This window comes from Prionailurus viverrinus, chromosome A1, assembly GCF_022837055.1.
Source record: "Prionailurus viverrinus isolate Anna chromosome A1, UM_Priviv_1.0, whole genome shotgun sequence".
Classification (NCBI taxonomy): domain Eukaryota; kingdom Metazoa; phylum Chordata; class Mammalia; order Carnivora; family Felidae; genus Prionailurus; species Prionailurus viverrinus.
Window position 1 is genome coordinate 194,767,934 of NC_062561.1, and position 22,519 is coordinate 194,790,452.

Here is a 22,519-nt window from a genome sequence, read left to right on the forward strand (position 1 = left end):
GGACATTCCCTCAATGCAAGAAGAAGTAGAAGAAGCCCCGTATGGTTCAGGAAAAATTCTTTTCTGGTAAGGAAACAGCCACGGTAGTATGTCTTATTCTCTCAACTACTTCCTGATTTGCCAGTGGTTCAATTAGCATACGCTTGATTGAATTAATAATAGCGGCTGCCATTTAATAGACATTTACAATATGTTTTAGGTACTGAAAGCACATTATTCCATTGAATCTTCACAGTGCATGGTAAGATAGAGTCGAACACCATTTTATGCATGAGGAAACAGAGGCTCGGAGAGGTTAAGGAACACGTACAAAGGCACAGGTAGCTAGAATTGATATACAGGTCCACGTTCCATTTGGGCCCCAATTTTCTTATCCATAAAATGGAGCTGGTTAATACCCTCTTCAAATTCTCCTGTTCCCAAAGCCCCCTCAGAAATACTGCAGATTCCTCAAGTTCACTGCTGTGTCTATTTTGTGTGCTTTTCTTATCATGGAGTCCCCTCTCCACGTTCATTCCCAGCACTCCTGTGCATTCGAGGATTTTTGTCCATCAGAACTTGTCCCGGAATCATTAATGCTTACCGAAGTGCAAATGACAGATAATAGCAATAATTCCTTACTTTTTTGCAAAAGGACCCACATTCTCCCATTTTAGCTCATCCCCAAATCACTGAGAGGCAGACGAGATCATTCTCCCAAGTTTGCAGATGAGAAACTAAGACTCAGGCAGGGGGAGTGACTCCACCAAGGTCACACAATGAGTTAAAAGCACAGTCATGACTACAGGCTCACAGCTCTTAGGATCCGGTCTGGCATCTTTTCTGGAGAAGCACACTGCTTCCCTCAGTTGTAAGCTCCAGGGCCCAGCAGGAAGCATAAATGAACAAATGGGCAGATGAGAGAACACTTTTCTCCCTGCCAGTGCTCACTCAGCTTTAGCCAAACTTTGTCAAGTGAAAAGCAGGTCCAGATCTTCCTATTTTTCTTTTTTTAAAAAAGCTAAGGATCTGGATTCTTATGTGCAATCCTATGATTTTTTTAAAAGCTACCTAAAACTTTTATTGTAAATCTCTGCGAGAACCATCACACATCTGTAAGTTGGAGTCACCACTGGGTAATCAGTTTCCCACCTCTGCTTTACACTGAAAAAAAAATTGAGAATTGGATTATGGTTGCAGAAATGTCTAGCTGGAAGCCCTTTTAGCCACAGGAATGCTCATTGCTTGGGAGAGCCAAACCTCAATCAATCACATCTCACAGAACAGTGGAGATTTTTGAGTCCCAAACAAAGCAGGGTCAGACAGAGACACTCCAAATCCCCAGTATAGCCCTTGCCTCCAACCAAGAAAGAAAAAGTCTTGTGAAGTTATCCTGTTTAGGACTTAAGTGAAAGGGTGTAGAACAGAGATAAGAAATGAGAGCTCTGAGAGACTTAATATGTTAAATATTGTTAAATAATTATACTAATAAGACAATTATCGACAGCAGCTTTTTTTTGCATTTCTTTTTAAAATTTTTTTATTCATATGAAATTTATTGTCAAATTGGTTTCTATACAACATCCAGTGCTCATCCCAACAGGTGCCCTCCTCAATACCCATCACCCATCCCCCCCACTCCCTCCCATGCCCCATCAACCCTCGGATTGTTCTCAGTTTTTAAGAGTCTTTTATGGTTTGGCTCCCTCCCTCTCTAACTTTTTTTTTTCCCTTCCCCTCCCCCATGGTCTTCTGTTAAGTTTCTCAGGATCCACATAAGAGTGAAAACATACGGTATCTGTCTTTCTCTGCATGACTTATTTCACTTAGCATAACACTCTCCAGTTCCATCCACGTTGCTACAAAAGGCCATATTTCATTCTTTCTCATTGCCACGTAGTATTCCATTGTGTATATAAACCACAATTTCTTTATCCATTCATCAGCTGATGGACATTTAGGCTCTTTCCATAATTTGGCTATTGTTGAAAGTGCTGCTATAAACATTGGGGTACAAGTGTCCCTATGCATCAGCATTCCTGTATCCCTTGGGTAAATTCTTAGCAGTGCTATTGCTGGGTCATAGGGTAGGTCTATTTTTAATTTTCTGAGGAACCTCCACACTGCTTTCCAGAGCGGCTGCACCAATTTGCATTCCCACCAACAGTGCAAGAGGGTTCCCGTTTCTCCACATCCTCGCCAGCATCTATAATCTCCTGATTTGTTCATTTTGGCCACTCTGACTGGAGTGCAGCTTTTATTTGCATTCTCCTATGTACCAGTCACTATTCTAGGTATTTTTTATGCATTACTTTTTAAAATCCTTACAATAGCACTTTGAGGAGAATGTCACTATTACTTCTATTTTATAGATGGGGAAATTACAACTCTGAGAATTGTAATAACTTGCCCAAGGTCACAGAATTGGGATTAGGATCCAGGGAGCCCAGCTCTGGAGACTACACTCTCTACCACAATTAGAGAAAGCACCATTTCCCTGAAGGCACAGATTATTTTGCATAGAATAGCCATACCTAGAAAATTTTCCCTGAATTAGACTGAGCAAAGGACAGGAGTTCATTTTTTAAAATAAGACCACATATTTCTACCTTCCACAGGGAACCTGAAAGTCTTTGTAGGCTTTTCTCCCATGCCAGTGAAACTTTGACAAGACCTATTATAAACCCTCTAGTCCTTGAGCAGATAGATTTTCTGATCACTGACAGGGAGAATTGAATCTTCTACCTCATCTTTTGTGGTTTTATTTTCACCCCACTTGGCACCCTAGAGGACATTAACACTCCTTATACTGGCAGCTTCTCTGGAAGTGGACCCCACACCCAATGGGGGATATACACCATCTGTTTCTAATTCATCCTGTCTTCAGTCCTCCATTCAATACTCTCCTGGTCTCACATCATGACTGAGGCTAGATACCAGCTCTCAGTGAAATCTGGCAGTCTGTCCTCTCAGGGTAGTTCAAGGCCCATTAGGCATTCCAGATATTCCAGGGACGTGGAGAGCAGAATGATAACAACCCTACAGGGGTGCCTGGGTGGCTCAGTTGGTTAAGCATCCAACTCTTGATTTCAGCTCAGGTCACAATTTCATGGTTGTTAGATTGATCCCTGCATGTGGAACCTGCTTGAGATTCTCTCTCTCTCTCTCTGCCCCTCCATGCTCATGTGCAGGAAAAAAGAATACCTTTAGTAGCTCTTGCCTCCCCCCACCCCAATTTTTTTAAACCCTAACTTAATTTACCAACTGTATTATTCCATACGCAAAAGAAATAAGCCCGGGAAGGTCAAGTAGTACCTTACTGAGACTCTTTAAGACTGACACTTTTTAAGAAGATACTCAAAGTATCTTCTACTTTGCTTTAGAAAGGATTTAGGGAAAGAGTCTCAATCCCAAATGCCAACAGTGACTAGACTAATATAAATTACCCACTGGACACTGTGGTGAGTAGGAGAATGCATGACTCATATAAAGGAGGGAAACCACGGCTCAGCTCCAGCCTATTGTAGATACATCTGTTAATTTTTCAAGAGAAGGCACAGGATCTCCATTTGTGTCAATGAGATACTATATAATTTGGACCAATACTTCCAGGGAGGACAACTAGAGCAGCTGGACAAAATACTTAAAAATCTTCTTGAATATATGGATGAGTTAACAAGAGAGTGAAGAATTACAGAGTCAGGATGTAGGGCTGGAGGAAAGCCAGGGAGGTAAGTCTTGTGTTTGGAACTACTTTTTCCCTGGAGACATTTACCAATTCTAGAGGAAGCAGCTAAACTAAGAAGAGACAAAAATAAGAAGCTGGAGTTTAGAGTTCAGGACCAAAAAACAATGGCAATAAAAAAAGGCTGATAAACAATCACTTTATTTTGGTACCTAGAAGAGCTGTCCAAGGAGTAAAAATGAACTGGAAATAGACATGTGCTTGTAGGGACTGCAGTGTAGCTTCAAATCATCTCAGTCTCTGAAGCAGGATTAAAATGATAATGGATTGCTAGTACAACAGGAAAATATGTATCTATTAGATAGAAAGATAACATTACCCCGGGCCTCAAATTGTTTCTACAGAAAATTCTCAAATACAATGTCTAGCACATAATAAAAAATAACCAGTTACATCAGAAGATAAAATAACATAGATAAAAATGAATAGAAAAGAGACAATAGGGACAAATCCATAGGGGCTCAAGATATTAATCAGACATATATTTATAATCAGTTATGCTTACTATCTTCTTGGAGATAAAATATAAGATTGATAATTTCATCAGACTCCTAAAAAATGTAAAATAATCAAAAGGAAATTCAAAACTTGAAAAGGACAGAGACTGACATCAAGAATTTAATAGGAATAATGGCAGATTGGCTGCAGCTTAAAAGAGAATTTGTCAACTTCAAAATAGAACAAAGGAAATGAATAGTATTAAAGTGCAAAGAAAGAGAAGAGCATGGAAAATACAGAAAATAACGCGGGAGATATAGTGGATGGAGTGACAAACCCTAACATATAAGTAACTAGAATGTCATTAGGAGAAAAAGGAAGAAAGGAAGTATATAGAAGTAATTCTAAGAGTCATTGGCAAGAGTTTTCCAAACATGATAAAAGACATTAAGACATAATATCAAAAAGTCCAATGTACCCAAATAATGTTAATTAAAATAAATTACACTTAGGTACAACTCAGTCAAATTCTTGACAACCAAAGACAGAGAGAAACTCTTAAAAGCATCAATAGTTGAGGGACACCTGGGTGGCTCAGTCAGTTAAGCTTTCAACTTGGGTCAGGTCATGATGGTACTGTTTGTGAATTTGAGCCCCCCATCGGACTCTGTGCTGACAGCTCAAAGCCTGGAGCCTGCTTCAGCTTCTGTGTCTCCTTCCTCTCTGTTCCTCCCCCACTCGTGCTCTGTCTCTGTCTCTCAAAAATAAACACTAAAAAAAGTTAAAAAAAGAAAAAGCATCCATAGTTGAAAGAGTAATAGGAGACAGATTACTGCAAAACGGTCAACAATGCAACTCTTTGTAAGAAACAACTGAATTATATCTTTAAAATGCTGAGAGAAAATAACTACAAATATAGACTATATCTAACACTGACGTCTTTCAAGAGAGAATGTGAAAAAAAAGACATTTTTTCTACAAATAAAAGAAAAAATATTTCTTAACAACAGACTCACAGTAGTGGAAATATTAAAGGACAGTATTCATGGGTAAGGAAAATTATTCTAGATGGAAGCAGAGATACAGAATAGAATAAAAAGTAAAAATTATAAACATATGGAGAAATATAAATAAATACAGACTGAATAAAAGAGCAACAATAAGATATTGTTGAGTTTAAAAACACAAAAATATGTAGCAATAATGGCATGTACATTGGCAAGAAAATAAAGAAAGCTACAATGTTCAAAGTCTTTGCACTCTCTGGGAAGAGTATATGAATGCCAATACACAATAACATTTGATAAGTAAAGAATGAATGTTTAAAGGTCTAATGTAACCACAAAAATATTTAAAGGATGTCTAATTTCCAAATTAATAGAGGAGTAAAAAGTGAAAAAAATGTAAAAATTAGTAAATGTGAAAGAAGGCAAGAAATGAATTACACAGTAAAACCTATCGTTAGAGGGGAATCTATGGTTTTAAATATGCATATATTAGAAAATAAGAAAAGCTATAAAGAATACTCAGTAGTTACACAACCATTTCAAGAAGTTAGGGGAAAAAAAAAACCCTGTAAACTAAAGGCAAGAGAGAAGGAAACAAAGTAAAACAAAGTCAAAACCAACCTTGGAAAGAATCTTAGAGAAAGTACAAGAGCGAGCAAGTTATGTCAGTAATATAAAAAGTAACATCACTACAAGTCCTACAGACATGAAAAAGAGGATATTATGAGCAAATTTATGACAACATATTTGAAAATACAGATGAAATGGACAAATTCCTAACATAGTATAAATTACCAAAATTGACACAAGAAGAGTAACATAATTGACTAGGGCCATAGCTATGAAAGACATTTAAAGCTTTACACAAAGAAAACTCTGGGCCCAGCTTACCTCTCTTCAGAGTTCTATTGAACACTTAAAGAATAATTAACACCCACCTGACATAAATGCTTTCAGGAAATAGGAAAAGGAAGCACTCCCTACTCTTCTGAGGTTAGTCTAACTTTGATATTGGATCGAACATGGACATGATATGAAAAGAAAATTACAGGTACTTCATTTCATAATCAAGATGAAAAATATTTTTTTTTACTTTTATTTAAATTCTAGTTAGTTAACATACAGTGTGATATTAATTTCAAGTGTACAACATAGTGATTCAACTATTCTATACATTACTTTGTGCTCTTCATGAGAAATAATTCCCATCACCTATTTCACCCATCCCCCTGCCTACCTCCCCTCTGGTAACCATCAGTTTGTTCTCTATAATTAAGAGTCTGTTTCCTGGTTTGCCTCTCTCTCTTTTTTTTTTCCCCCATTGCTTGTTTGTTTTGTTTCTTAAATTCCACAGATGAGTGAAATCATATGGCATTTGTTTTTCTGACTGACTTATTTTGCTTAGCATAATACTCTGTAGTTCCATTCATGTTGTTGCAAATCCAGGTAAAAAAATCTTAAATAAAATATTAGTAAACAGGTTATAAGAGATAATATCATGACCAACGTGGCAAGGAAAAAATAATTCTGTCACTATTCACAGCTGACAGGACTATATTCATAGAAAACCAAAAAAACAGTACAGGAAAATATTAGAATTGCTCAATGAACAGAGCAAGGTCACTGGACATGAAATCAATATAAAATATCATTCTATTTCAATATGCCAGCAACAAATAATTATAGCATTTTTTTAAAAAGCTTATTTATTTATTCTGAGAGAGAGAGAGAGAGACAGGATGCAAACAGGGGAGGGAGAGGGACACAGAGAGGGAGAGAGAGAACATCAAGCAGACTCTACTATGTCAGCACAGAGCCCGATGTGGGGCTCGAACTCACAAACCATGAGATCATGACCTGAGCCAAAACCAAGAGTTGGACACTTAACTGACTGAGCCACCCAGGTGCCTCTAATCGTAGTATTTCTAAAGATACTGTTTATAACATCAAAAAAAAAATTACTTAGAAAATAACTCTATCAAAAGATGTGCAAGGTTTCTATACTGAAAACTACAAAACATTACTGAAAGAAATATAAGATCTAAATAAATGGAGCAATATATTATGTTACTGGATTGAGAGACTTGATATTTAAATTCATCACTTCTCCCAAACTGATATGTAAGGTAAATGCCAACCCATTCAAATGTTACCCCTATAGATATTTTTTTTTCATAATTTAACATGTTGATTTTAAAATTTACATAAAAATGTAAAGGTCTAACAACAGATCCAAAACAATTTTGAAGAAGAAAAGGTGGAAAGACTTGCTATCCCTTCTATCAAGATAGGTTAAATATAAGACCTAAGATACATAAACAGACCAATGGCATAGAAAAGAAAGACCAGAAACAGAACTACATGTACTTGGTCACGTGATTTATGACAAAGATGCCACTTAAGCTCAGTGGAGAAAGGATGAACTTTTCAATAAATGAGGCCATCAGTTGGATATCTATATGGAAAAATTGATTCTAGATCCCTATATCACACCATATGCAAAAATCAATTCCCGATGGAATGTTAATGTGAATGGGAAAACATAAAGCCACCAGAAGGTAATACAGGAGAATATCTCCATGACCTCAGGGTAAGAAAAGTCTTCTTAAACAGAATATAAAACTATCCATAAAAGAAAAAAAAACTGGTATATTGGACTGCGTTAAAATGAACAATTTCTGTTCTTCACATCAGGAGATACTGTTAAGAGACTGAAAATATAAGCTAAATAAAGGAAGATATTTACAAGAGGCACACTTGACCAAGAGTTCATATCTAGAACATCTCTAAATCAGTAAGAAAAGCACAGATGACCCAGTAGGAAAGTGGGCAAAAGGCATGAACTGTTACTACTTTCAGAAGCATATCAACACTTCAATAAACATATGAAATGAAGCTAAACCTCACAAATAATCAGGAGAAAAACAAATTAAAATCACAATGAGTTATCACTACACCCCCACCACAAGAGCTAAAATTAAAATAATTGACAATCCCAAGCATTTGAGAGAATTTGGAGCATTGAGAACTGTCACATACTGATGGTGGGAGTGTAAATTGGTACAGCCACTTTGGAAACTATTTGGCAGTATCTATCGAAACAGAACATTCTCATATCATTGCTAGGTTTACATCCAACAGAAATACGTGCACATGTGCACCAAGAGACATATACAAGGGTATTTATAGAGTCATTATTCAAAAGTGTAAAGAGCCCACATGTCCATCAACAGTAGAATTATGGATGAATTGTGACACATTCATACAATAGAATCCTATACAGAAATGAAAATCAGTAAAATATACCCATATGCAATATCATGGATGAATCCCATAAGTGTAATACTGAGCAAAGGAAAACAGATACACACACAGAACATCATACTTAATGACTCCCTTTATATAAATTTCAGAGAGTAGGCAAAATTAAACTGTGACATTTAGGAATGTGTGCTTAGGTGGAAAATCTATAAAGGAAAACAAAGAGGTGATGAGTCAACAGAGAATCTCTTTGGTGGGACTATATATAGTGTTGAAAAGGGGTGAGAGAAAGCTCCCCGGGGGCTGGCAACATTAAATTTCTTGACCTGGGTGGTGGCTACTTGGAGTTAATTTGTGATAACTGAGCTATATAGTTTTGCTTTGAGTATGTATGTTAGACTTCATAATTCAAGAAAATAAAAAATGAGAGAGAAGCCAGAAACCTAGATTTTCAAATGAAATACCTAGATTTTATTTATTTTTAATGTTTATTTATTTTGAGAGACAGAGAAGGAGAGAATGTGTTTGCACAACCAGGGGAGTGGCAAAGAGAGAGAGAGTAAGAGAGAGAATCTCAAGCAGGTTCCATGCTGTCAGTGCAGAGCCCCACGTGGGGCTCTATTCCACAAACCATGAGATCATGACCTGAGTCGAAATCAAGAGTCCGACTGTGCTTAATCCACTGAGCCACCCAGGTGCCCCTGAAATACCTGGATTTTAAAAAGCTAGCAACTAATTTTTAAAAATTTAGAAACCTCGGTTAAGTGGCCAACTCTTGATTTTGGCTCAGGTTAAGATCTCACAATTCACAGATCAAGCCCTCCATTGGGCTCTGCACTGATAGCACGGGCCCTGCTTGGAATTCTCTCTCTCTCTCTGCCCCTCCCCCTCTCTCATGCATGCTCTCTGTCTTTCAAAATAAATAAACTTTAATAAATACATAAATACATAAAAATTTAGAAACCTTTGTGGGGCACACACATTTCATCTGTGAGCTGCCATTTTGTAACTTCTGAAGGTAACTCTCCTCTGCTTGATTAGGAAGTCATGAACACTGAGCTTGATTTTATTCTAGTGTAACAGCTTGAGAAAGTTCAAGGCCACCAACTTAATTTGCACATAGAGAACTAAAACCATGCCAAAGTAACACATCAAATTCTATTTCTCAAACCCTTTTCTTTTGTTCTCTCTCTCTCTCTCCCTTTCTCTCTCTCATACTGTTAGAAACTCCCTGAAAAAGGACTCATTCTGAGGCTTCCTGGAGATTATAAACCATGACAAAAAATATATTAATAGCATTACTGTTTATCGAGAGCTTACTATATATCTAACTCTGTACTAAACTCTCTGCATACCAGTTAAATGTTCCTATGACTCAAGAATTATTGGATCTCTCTCACAGATGGGAAAATTGAGGCTCAAGAACACAGCTAGCCAGTAGCAAATGGCATATACTGGATTCTTGGTTAGGTAGGCCTGTCGGTTGCTAACCATCACACCATGCTTTCAAGGCCAACAGTCCTGATGTAAGATATATGGACACCCTTCCAGGACGTCCTAGAACTTGTAAAGCAGATCTGTAGGTATTTACATATTCAATATGAAAATGGGCTCCAGCTTCTTAGGCCCTCATTACTTTGAACACTCCATAAAGACAGGTAATTGTGATAATCTATTGATCCTCCCAGTTTCCCTGAGACCCATGGCATAAGCTCAGTATGATTAAACAAAGCCCAGACCGATATCCAATATGGCTCCCCAGCCTGAATACAAAGAACACAGAGAGACAGAAAGAAAAGGAATTATAGCCATCAAGGACTGAAAAGCCATGACTGCTATGTGACCAAAGAAAATACTGGGCAAATAGTGAATGTTCAAGAAATTCAGAAAATTAAAACACTTTAGCCTTGGAAAATACCACTAGAGAGGATCTGGTCCCACTGCTCCATCATTGATAATGGGAATTGAAGTCCAGGACAGTATGAAATACAGTGAAAGTGGGAAGAGTCTTACTCCACACATGACCACTTACTAGCGATGATGGTTTTTCTGTCTGTCAAGTGGGAATGTTAGAACAGACGTTGTTTAAAAGGAATTTAGGCTTTGTAGTCTTTTCTTTAAAATAAATCTTGACTGCAATCCCAATACAAAGCAGATGATAATGGAGGGCATGGTCAGATAGAGGGGAGGAGAGGGCAAATTTGTCTCTTTGTTCCTCCTTCCCCCAGAGCATTCCAGAGGCAGCTCCTGTACACAGTAGGTTCACAATGAATATTTGAAGAGTAAACTCTGAGTTCTTTGTTCCTGTAGAGCATAATTTAAAACAGTCTGGAGGAGGGTGCTCTAAGGTTTCTTCCAACCTGAAAAATTACAGTCATCTCAGGGACTTGCCTGTGACTCTCCTGTGAACAAGGGTTTGAGCTGAGTGGCAAACCAGCTCTCCCACCTGGCCTTCCAGAGTCCTAGGATTTGCTGTTGGACCCCTTGGCTGTGTACTCTTTTACTTATAAGTTCTTTTGTTGAAGCCCTAGCTCTCTGGGGTTGGAGAAACGTTTGAAGAAATGTTTTCTGCTGTCCTCTCATTTTTTTAAAAAAAACTCTGATTCGATTTTCATCTTTGTCTTAGACACATACCATGATAACAAAAAAACATATACACAAGTAAATGAAACTTAATCCCAAGTCCTTCATGTCACAGTGAAAGGTCAGGAACCAAAGAGGCTTCATCTTTAGCAGTGAAATTATGAAATAGCCAGCCTAGAAGATATATAAAAGTCATTTTAGTATAGTATCACTGTGAAAAGCGTGGACTTCAGTGCACTTTTCTGAAAATAAAAAGTTAAATAAGAGTATGGACAGGCTTGGTTCAAATCTTAACTCCACAACTTATTAGCTATAGAATCTTTGGCAAGATTCCAAACTCTGTGGGTAGAAAGATTCTAAACTCATTGGGCTTCTGGTTTCTTGTTCATAAAATGTGGATCAGGACACCTGGGTGGCTCAGTCAGTTGAGTGCCCAACTCTTGGTTTTGGCTCAAGTCATGATCTCAGTTTGTGGGATCCCACAGTTCAGAGGCTGCTTGGGATTCTCTCTTTCCTTCTCTCTGCCCTTCCCCACTCATGTTCTCTCTCTTCTCTTCTCTTCTCTTCTCTCTCTCTCTCTCTCTCTCTCTCAAAAATAAGTAAATAAAATATGGATAACAGCAACCCTTAACCTCATAGAGATATAGCAGGGAAAGCATGTAAAGTGTTAAATACAGAGCCTGGCACCCAGGTCATCCTCATTGTTAGCTATTATCATCATTCTGACACCACTGATAAATTCTCTTGTGACAAATTCCCTGCCAAATGGTCCTCTGCTTGAAAACTTCCAGTAATGGCGAACTCACTACCTCAAGGGGAATCAGCTTTACCCTCAAGTATTTGATCAGATTAGACTTGTACTTTCAAATAACACAAGAATGTCCCTGAAGACCAAGATGAGGATGTTCCAGGTGGGATTAAAGGTTTTGACGCAACTCTGACAGTCAAGGCTATTGTTACATTTGAAATAAACAGAAGGCGTCACCTTCCTGGTCTGGAAGATTCAGGTTGGCAATCTGTGCAAAGTTTACCTTAACCCAAATTCATAGGCTGCCAGACATAGGGAAACTCTGAAATAAAGTTTTAGCAGCAACGTTTCAAGGTGGCAGACATCTATCTGCTTTCTTTCCTGGTTTCCCTCCAGCCCCTAGCCAGACAAGGAACAGACAGGTACTTATCTTTGGTCCCATCAGGATGTTCATTTTTCAGTCCAAACTCTGAGACCATCATTTTCTATGAATTAATTCCCCTTGGTGGAAATGGTTTGAAATTCTCCATGCCTTCTTTGAGGAACATGGTGAGAAACCTGGTAGACACATGACATTCTTTCCTAATGAAATTCTGGATTGGAAAGCACCTCTCTTTTCCTTCTATTTGAAAGCCATTCTCTACAATCTCCAGATTTCCATTACCAAACGGGAGGAGATGGCTTACACTATAAACCACCTGTGACCAGTCCTGTTGGGCATCCAAGGCACTCAGTACCTCTGCCTACCTAATCTAGCCAACTTCATCTCACTGCACACTCTTTGGTCAAATTGATAATTTTCCTCATTTTCCCCTGGGACTCCAAATGTCCCAGGACTCTGACCATAGCTATTTCTCCTCTCCTTTCACTTACTTTAAAGTCGTACTTTCTCTTGACCTTTACTTATGATCTTGACCCTTTCTGACCACCCCAAATCTATCTCCATATTATGTAACCAATCAATTTAGATATCTGAATTGGAGGCAAACTCACTGGCAGGCTTGTACCATTTTCAAACAATTTCATGAGTATTATCCACCTACAAGATTACAGTATTTTAGGATAAGTATTGTGACCTACACTTCTTTCATGCTTTCTAAAGAATCTAGTCTAGTAGAGGCTCAATAAATTTTTCTGGACAGAATAATCTATTTGAGGTGATAAAAAGCATTAAGCTAGAATTAGCAATGGACTTTAGGTCAGCTTTTGGCTGAAGGAAGGAAATTATATAAAGTCAGTAGCCCCACATTGGTGAACCCTGATTAAACCTATACTGTTTAATGCCAGTCACCATGGTTTGACCTTCACTTAATTTTGTTAAAGTACCATAGGACAGATAGGCACCTCTGTATGCTCTTCAGTGGACCACATCATGAACTCAGGAGTGTAATAGATATTTACTGAAAGAAGGGAAGGCGGGAAGAAATCTTGAGAAGGAAATGCAAATCCAAATGCACTTAAGGGAGGCTGATAAATACCAATAAAAATCTATTCTCCTCTAGACTGCCTTAGAACCTCAGCTATGGCCTCAGTTCTGTAGCTTGGCATTCAAAGTTCTCCCTATTCTGAACATTAACTGTTTTCAGTCTTGTCTATCAAACTTTTGCACCTATGTTCCTACAAGTGGATGTTATTCTCTCTTTAGATCCCTGCTGTTTTCTTGCTTATTTATTATTTCTTTCCTCTAAGACTCACTAGACATGACCCACAATTTGAACCTCAGTTATCTCCTCTCTGATACTACCCAAATTCAGTGAAAGGTATCAGCCCCAATAGCCTGTGCTATTTTATCCCTGGATCCTCCCCCACATTGCCTGACTATACCTCTTCACCAAGCCTTAGCATTTTTGGTTGCATATGTATTATTTGTGGTTGATTGTCTACATGCCAGTCTCAAGAGCTTCTTCTAGACGATGGCATGAAGGCAGGAGTGGTCTTTTATCCATTTTGATATTTTGTCTGGCACTTAGAAGTAGTGAAATTTGCTCAATAATAGCTAGTAATAGTGTTAACATTTAAAGACTATTTCTATGGGCAAGGCACCATGTATTAGCTCCCTGAATACTCACAGTGATCCTCTGCAGCAAGAACTCCTATTACTGCTTTTTTCAGATGGAGAACGTGAGACTTAGAGACTTTAAGTGACTTGTCTGAAGCCACATGCCTGTGAAATGGAGGGACCAAAATACAGACCCCTGGCACTTTGACTACAGTCTGAGTTCTTGAAAAAGATTTGGTGACCCCCCACAGGCAACCATCCTGGGGAGAACAGACTCTCAAAAACAGCAAAAGGGGGTGCAGGATCCATGACACAGACCTCCAGAGATCCTGACTCTTGAAAGTCTCAATAACGAATTCATAGTCAGGTAGTCCCCAAACGTACTAAGTGTTAAAACATACAAAGGAAAAGAGGGAAAGTGAGTTCTAAGGACCATATTTCTATTGACCAAAGCTTCCCTTTAAAACAGGGCTTAAGGCTCTGCTGAGCTGAAAATTTCAAAACCATCACTCTCCCGCTGAGTGAACCCTTCAAAGGACCTTAAAGAAGCGTTCCTGCTGGTGTTTGCTTGCTCTCTCTGCTCCCTTCCTAGCAGAGAGCCAAGTGTGCAGAATGCCTGGGGAGGCCATGGGGCCAGGCAGGCTCAGAATGTTCACTGTGTCAGGTAAGGAGAGATCTGTGTCCACTTCTAGCCTCCACCGGCCTAAGTGATAGCTAAGTAGTACCATTGCTGGCTTCCCTGAATAGGACCAGGTTTGGAAGTCCTGTGTGGTTTTTATTAAACACCCTGTTAAACTGGCAAAGAACAGTGACGCGGAATGCTCTTTTCCTGAGAAGAAAGGAAGACAAAGCCTTGGTAGCGTCTCTTGGTCTCTGAGGCTTTCACATCAAATTTTACTTGAGAAGGGAAAGCAAGGGCACATGTTTTCAGGGTCTCTCTCTCCTATCTCCCATTCCATCCAAGGTTTCCCAAACAGAAACACCCAGGATAATGAACAGAGAACGCTGGATTTGGAGTCAGGAGTTCTGGGTTCTAGACCCACCTATCCCATTTGCAACTTGCATAACACACTGCAAATCAGAGGTCTTCCTTTGCCCATGTGCAAAATGGAGCTATAGGTAATATCTTTTGTAATTGCCTCTCTCACAGTGGCAACTGTGGGGATCCATGAGCCAATCTGTGAAGGGGTTTTGGCAGCTCAAAACCGCAATGGAAAAATAGAGGATTATTGTTTGCTGGATTCTGTCATGCACATTTTGGACAGAAAGAGAAAAACAAAAATAAAGAGGCTATGGGATATTCTTCTTAAAGGAAAGATGATTTTAGAATGCTTTTAATTTGACAATTTGTGAACATGTTCAAATTGAATAGATTCAAACTTGTTATATTCTGTGTGCTTAAAAGACTCCCCACCTCCCCTTTCCTTCTGTCTAAATTGTTTTCAGTCTCTTCTGGGACATCATGATTGATACATCCAAACTGATCACTCAGTCTCTGAGATCTGTCACTCTCAAACTGTGAAAATGACACAAGCTTGGTACTATGTAAAGTGTTGACCTATTTTCTCATTGTTTTGTATATGTTTATTTTCCTAATAAGATTATAGGTCCTGAGGCAGCCTTATGCATCTGTAACCCATCATGGAACATGACAGTAGACATTTGGAAATGATTTAATACATATTTAAAATTAATCGATAAGTTAACCAAATAGTATTTACTGTTTAAATCATATGTGCCTAGCATTTTGTTATATGGTAAGGAGCTCAAGAATATAATTATATTCTCTAAATCATATCTCACTTTTAAATACAGGTTTAAAATTACAAAGCATTTCTCAATTTGAGCAACAAAATCAATGAGGTAGTATTGGATTATAACCCAAAGTATAAAATAAATATCCATAAAACCATATTGATATCAATGAATGATTAAATGGGTAAATAAATGGGGAAGAATATTCAAATCTCCTAGGCAAAATTCCAAATAGTTTATGTAGCTTCTCTGCCTTGAAAGAAATGGAGCATAACGCTCTACTCCTAAATGTGGGCTGGACATACCCATCTTTCCAAAGGATTAGCCAACCAAATATTTAGTGTTAGCTAATAATAATATACCATTATTGGTTGATTTGTTTTGACAAATGTGCCATATTACTACAAGATTTAATTACAGAAGAAAAAAAACTAGATATGGGGTACACAGGAACTCTGAACTATCTCTAAGAACTTTCTGTAAATCTAAAATTGCAATAAAATGTTGATTTAGCATATGCTCTATGTGCCTATCTACGCACATCAGATTGAAAATACATGCTTGTCTTTTCCGTCTCTCCCCAACCTCACAAAGATCATAGCAAATGAATAAAATAGGTATGAGCCAACAGAACAAAGGGAAACTGAGAAAAGGCAAGAGTAGACAAAGGAAGTAAGACATTTAGAAGATGGACAGTGATTGAATGAAGGGCAACTGACTTAGCAAGTTAAAGAAAGCAGCTTACCTCTCTGCAGAGGATGTGGATAGAGTCAATAAGAAGCAAGCCAGTCATACCTCAGATCACCAGAAAGGTCTAGAAATTTGAAGCACTCTATACTCTGAGGACTAGAATATGGAAAATGGGTAGAAGGCCCCAGAACCTCTCACCCAGCCAGATGGCCAGATGATGCCCTCCTTTTCCACCAAGCAGAGACCTGGAGGCTGACAGTGAAGAAGATGAAGTGGAGAGGCTCCAGACTGTGGTCACTAGGTATAACTGAGGGTGCAGGCCACCAACTGGCCACCTTCCTCCTTGCATGTAGAGCATCTTATTGACTTTTTGGGACTTAAAAAATCAGATAGTCAAAGGGCTCTACATATGCGGCAGGGGTAGAAACTAAAATTTGCAAACAGAACAAAATAGATTACAGGGAACAGGCACAATCCAGGGGCCAAAATAACACTTTAAAAACTATGCTCTTATTAAAGAGATAAGAAGCATGAATTGGATGCTGCAATAAAGGAATGACAAATGTATAAGAAAGAGCTCTTGGAAGTTAATATAATAGATTAATTAATAAAAATGCTAAAATATAAAGTTGAAGGTATCACCCAGTAAATAGCTTCAAGTCAAACAAATAAACTCTTGGAAGTCCAACATACAGCCACTAGGAAACAAAAGTAAGAAAGTGAAGAAAAAATGAAGGGAAGAATATTATCAACTAAATTACCTTGAAAATATAAAACTGAAGGATTTTGAGTTTTCAAATGGAAAAAGCTGACCAAGTGCCCAGCATCTTGAATGACCATGAATAAAAAAGCTTCATACCATAGCCCATCATTTTAAACTACTAGAGCTTTAGAGACAAAGAAAAGATCCTAACAGCTTCTGGAATGGGAGAAGGGGAGCAAATCACATATAAAGAAGAAGCACTCAGAATGGCACTGGCCTTTCTTCAGCCACAGTAGAAAACAGAACATAATGGAACACCACCTGAAAAATTTTGAATGAAAATTATTTCCCAGCTTGAATCTCACCCCCAATCAATGAAGTTTGAAGGTGGAATAAGAACCCTTTCAGATACGCAAGATCTAAAAATTTACCTCCTTGTATTCTTTCTTGGGAAGCTACTGGAGGATTCAATCCACCGAAATGAGAGGGCAGAGAATGAAATATGTAGAAAAGGAGAGCCAATGTGCTGGAGAATGTGAAGGTCAGTCCCAAGAAGACAGGTCCCCTGAGATTCCCACACAAGCGAGGCCAGGCTGAAGTAAAAAGGATGGGGTCCAAGAGGGAGACCTCTGGGGGAAAGCACTGTAACAGAAATGCATGATTGTAACTGAGAGCAGTTCCACAGTTTGCTCAGAAAGCTTGGGTCTGAGTCAATGATAAAATGCAAAGAACAAAATAAACAAAGCAAACAAAACAGCGCAAACAAAGCAGGAAACAAAAAGTTTCAGTACACTATTTAGCTCAGTTGTAAAGGTATTTATCTAGTCATTATAGGGTAAACACTGGGTATTGGTTTAACAAAAATATGATGGTGGGAAAATGGCAACAGTGTGAGTGGCGATGAATGGGTATGAGCCCAATCCTCATCTGTCATGGTGAGGAGTCAGCAAATAATATCTAAACTTGGAAAATCAGGAAAAGGCAATATAAGAGATATGAAGGTAAAAATATCAGGAGAAGTAGCTGAAAAAGTTCAAAGTGATTCCCCATGAGCACTTGAATCTGGGACAGAAAGGGAGAGGGGAAGGAAGTATTGAGTCTTGTTTTATTACTTGGAATAACACTTGGTTTTGTATGTCTTATGCATATAACGTGTGTATATGTGTGTGTGTGTGTTGCATATGAATTAGGTGTTATTTCAGGAGAGAAAGAAATTGAAAATGTTCTTATCCTACCAACCAGTTGTTCACCATTTTAAAGAGGAGGAAACTGAGGGTGTTAAAACGTAAAGTAGCATGCTCAGAATCACAAAAAGAGACACAGTGGCACAGCTGAGACTAGACTCAGGTCTCCTGACACAAAAGCTCCTGCTTGCCCACAGGAGATGGAGAAGACGAGGTTGCAGAACAATCTGTGCTGTCAGGCCCCTGGGCAGGGATTCAGTGGACTCTAGAGTCATCTGCTGGTTTCACAGACACTCTTTGACCTTTACCACCTTCTATGAGTTCTGAAAAACAACAGGCCGTGGCCTGGACAGCTCATGGGGTACAGCTTCTTGCTGTGAAAGAGCCATTTCCTAAAATCATCTTTCATTAGCCCTTTATGTGTCAGTGCCAGACTCCTCCCCACCCCTTCTGGGTGCCACATCCTTTGACATTATAACTGGGCAAGAAAAACTAAGGTGGGATGAAAGAATAAAGCCCTGGATGTTTTTACCTTTTTAAACTAGTCATCTGCTTTCTATTTCCTCAGACTAAAAGGGATAGCCCATTTCTTTTTCTGCCTGATGGAGTTAAAGCATTTTTTTCCTAATGTACTTTCTGTCTTGCAAGATACATCCTGGTTTGGGCTTTTGCTTTCAAGTTGCAATCACAAAAGATTGTTCTACTTTCTTAGTTCAGACTTAATAATCTGGCCTACTTTCTGCCCTATGTGGGATTCTTGTTGGAGGTACTTGCCTTTATGTACTCTCGGGTTCTTTACACACCTTCCTTCCTTGCTTCCTCAAATAACAGTACACTCTTCAAACTCATCCTCCTCCTACCTAGATCATCATTCCTTCCTTTCTTCATTCATTCCAGCACATGTCTATTGAATATATTTTCTGTGTGTGTCCTAGACACTAAGCGTGGCTTTAGGAATTCAGCAGTGCACCAGACAGATGCCATCTCAATCCTCCTGCAGCTCATAGTTGAGTGAAAATAGCATACACAAGGTAAATAATTATTGCATTTGTGTGACTTAGTGTTGTGCAGGGAATCTAGGTGCTATGAGAACCTGTCAATGAGGATCCAATCTAATTGGGATGGTGGGTGTTCATCAGGGCTGTTGTGGGATACTCATTGCACTACCCGATGCTACCGATGGCGTTGAGTGACCAGTTGGTGCTCAGCATACATTGGCCATTTCCTTAGTGAATGTCCTTGGAATGGTATTGAAATGTTACAAGTGGTCTACAAATTAAACTCATTATTATTATGCCCTAAAGAAAGGCAATAAAGAAGCCAGAAAAAAATTCCTGATACAAAGTAGGCTTAAATTGGATGGGCGGCGGGGGGCGGGGGGTAGTTATAGGAAAGATCCTACATAGACAAGGAAGGGCTAGCTGACTTCTCTACTTACTCCTTTGCCCTCTTCAAATTCATTCTGGAAAACAATTTCAAATTGTATATATCTGCTTAATAGTTTCTGAATAACTAGGACTGGGTCAGAATGTAAGTAAATCCTTTGACATTGGGTACAACAGCTATAAAATAGCAACCCACATTTACAGTGCTTGCAAATAACACAGTACCCCATTCAAAGGTACAACACTTATACCTTTTCACACTCTTACAAATTCTTCTCAGCTTTGAAAGGGTAAGAAAAAACCCCCAGAAAAACGGTGTCCTTCTAACAAGTACTGTATACACCCTAAATGGGAACAAACATTTATAGACACAGGAAGCTGAAAATAAAGTTGAAAAACTAGAAAATACAGGTTGGCTGCTTATACAATAACTTGGTGTAGATAATAGCTTTCAAGAGGTGAAATAAGTAGGCTTTTGACAAAAAAATTTTTTTTTCTAGAGAATATGGGTATAAAGTTAATTCCTTTATAATTAGTACCTTTTCTGTTGAGCTTTTATTGGAAAGTTAGGGAAGTAGTCCAGCAGCAAAGGGAACTACAAAGCACTGAAGAAGAGATACATACATACACTGAAACACACACATACACACATACTCACATATCTCAAGAGTGTGTTGAGGGTGATTATTTTAGGAGTTCATCACTGATATTTTCAAGACTTCATAAGACTTTCTCAATCATGACTTCTCCATTGCATTCAACCTTGAGGTTTTCACTCTTTAGAACCTCAGTTTACTCTTGTCTGGAAAGTGGTGGTTTCCATATTTGCAATTTTCCACACTTTTAACCCCTTCCTTTATGTTTTGTGGACTTGATATAATAAAACTTGGCTATAATGCAACACTTTCTTGGAGGCTTACACTATCACTTACTACTGAAGTTTTCTCAAACTCACATAAGTAATGGAACACCTCTGAAAGAAACTTTTCTTCTGGATTCCCAATGTTGACAAGTTATTTCTATCATAATGGTACTTAGAAATGGGGCGCCTGGGTGGCTCAGTTGGTTAAGCGGCCGACTTCGGCTCAGGTCATGATCTCACGGTCCATGAGTTCGAGGCCTGCGTCGGGCTCTGTGCTGACAGGTCAGAGTCTGGAGCCTGTTTCAGATTCTGTGTCTCCCTCTCTCTGACCCTCCCCTGTTCATGCTCTGTCTCTCCCTGTCTCAAAAATAAATAAAAATGTTAAAAAAAATTAAAAAAAAAGAAATGTACAAACATTGTAGCAGGGATCAACTCTATGCTTATAGTTCTCCTTTAACTATAAAACCCAAGAAAATTTACAAATGAGATACAAACATAATTATATGACCAACATATTTTGAATTACCAATATTAATTTAAGGTAAAAAACTGTGGCATCTGCTGGCCCCAAAACACCATTTGTGACACCAATATAACACTGTTGTCACAGAGATGCTGTGAATTCTCCAGGCCTATGCTACTGTGTACCATGCGAAGATAATCTTCTCTCTCCAGTGTTTGCCCTCTTCTTCCACATAGTGCATCATGATGTCAGTTACCCCTTGCTCAGCATTATTTTACCATACATCGTTCTGTTCTAATGTGATAGTAAATGCAGATGCCAACAAGGGCCCCGAATCTGTGGCAGTCCTCAGTTATGAAATGATCATTCCAAAATATGCTTCCTTTTTATGATGATCAAAACAAAAATACCAAATTAAACAAACAGGCAAACATCACACATTAGAGTCCTCAAGTCCTTGAGAAAAGGTTGCTGAGTGGCCAACTTCAGGCTGAGAAGCTGCTAATGTGCTCATTTGTAATTATGTTTATGTCTAATGCTATACATTTGGCAAAGCAAATATGTGAACTATTTTTTTTTTTTTTTTTTTTTTTTAAATTTTTTTAACGTTTATTTATTTTTGAGACAGAGAGAGACAGAGCATGAATGGGGGAGGGTCAGAGAGAGGGAGACACAGAATCGGAAACAGGCTCCAGGCTCTGAGCTGTCAGCACAGAGCCCGACGCGGGGCTTGAACTCACAGACCGCGAGATCATGACCTGAGCCGAAGTCGGACGTTTAACCGACTGAGCCACCCAGGCGCCCCTTTTATCTAGTTTTTAAAGTAAAAATTCTTCAAAATATCCTTAATTAAAATGAAAAGTATCCAGTAGGGGCTTTAAAAAGTACAAATTAATTCACATTTGAAGAGGTATACAAACCCCTTTGGGCACACCCACTAGAATGATCCGGAGTGTTGCACCTCACAAAATAGATGTTTTCCCTCTTTTCTTCCTGGAGGGATTGTATGTAATACTTTAAATTTCTATACCATCTTTCCCCCAGGCAGTACAAAGTACTTGATAAACTTCATATTAATGATGTTAACATACTCCTGAGACTAAATAGATGGTAGGAAACATGTTCCCCAGCTTATAAATAAATGAACAAGCTCAAAGAGAGGGACAGAATTTTATTTCCCAGATACTTTGATCAGCTTCTTTCTTTTCCCCCCACTTAAAACACTATAAAATTTTACACTCTTTTCTTTCTCTTCTTTGTTTATTCACTCACCCAAGGAATCTGTATTAAGAGCAATGTTTCATGTATTATACTAGTTAGTTGTTTTCAGGGTAGTAAAACCAAACAAGGCATATTACCTGATCTTGAAAAGCTAATAATCACCAAAGGACCCAGTAATTCCACTACTGGGTATTTACCCAAAGAAAACAAAAACACTAATTTGAAAAGATATATGCACCTCTATGTTTACTGCAACATTATTTACAATAGCCAAGGTATGGAAGTAACCTAACTGTTCATCCATAGGTGAAAGGATAAAGAAAATGTAGTGTATACACATACACACACACACACACACACGCGCACGCGCACGCACACAAGCATACCTAACACATACACCACACACACACACACACACACACTGGAATATTACTCAGCCATAAAAAGGAATGAGATCTTGACATTTGCAACAACATGGATGGATGAATCTAGAGGG

At 38.5% G+C, this 22,519-nt stretch overlaps 1 protein-coding gene across 4 annotated transcripts in view; it reads right to left on the reverse strand.

The window, feature by feature from the left end:
• The window catches only part of GRIA1 (glutamate ionotropic receptor AMPA type subunit 1), a 299,786-nt gene that overhangs the window by 177,021 nt on the left and 100,246 nt on the right, over positions 1-22,519 (reverse strand). The gene's annotated exons all lie outside the window — the stretch shown is intronic.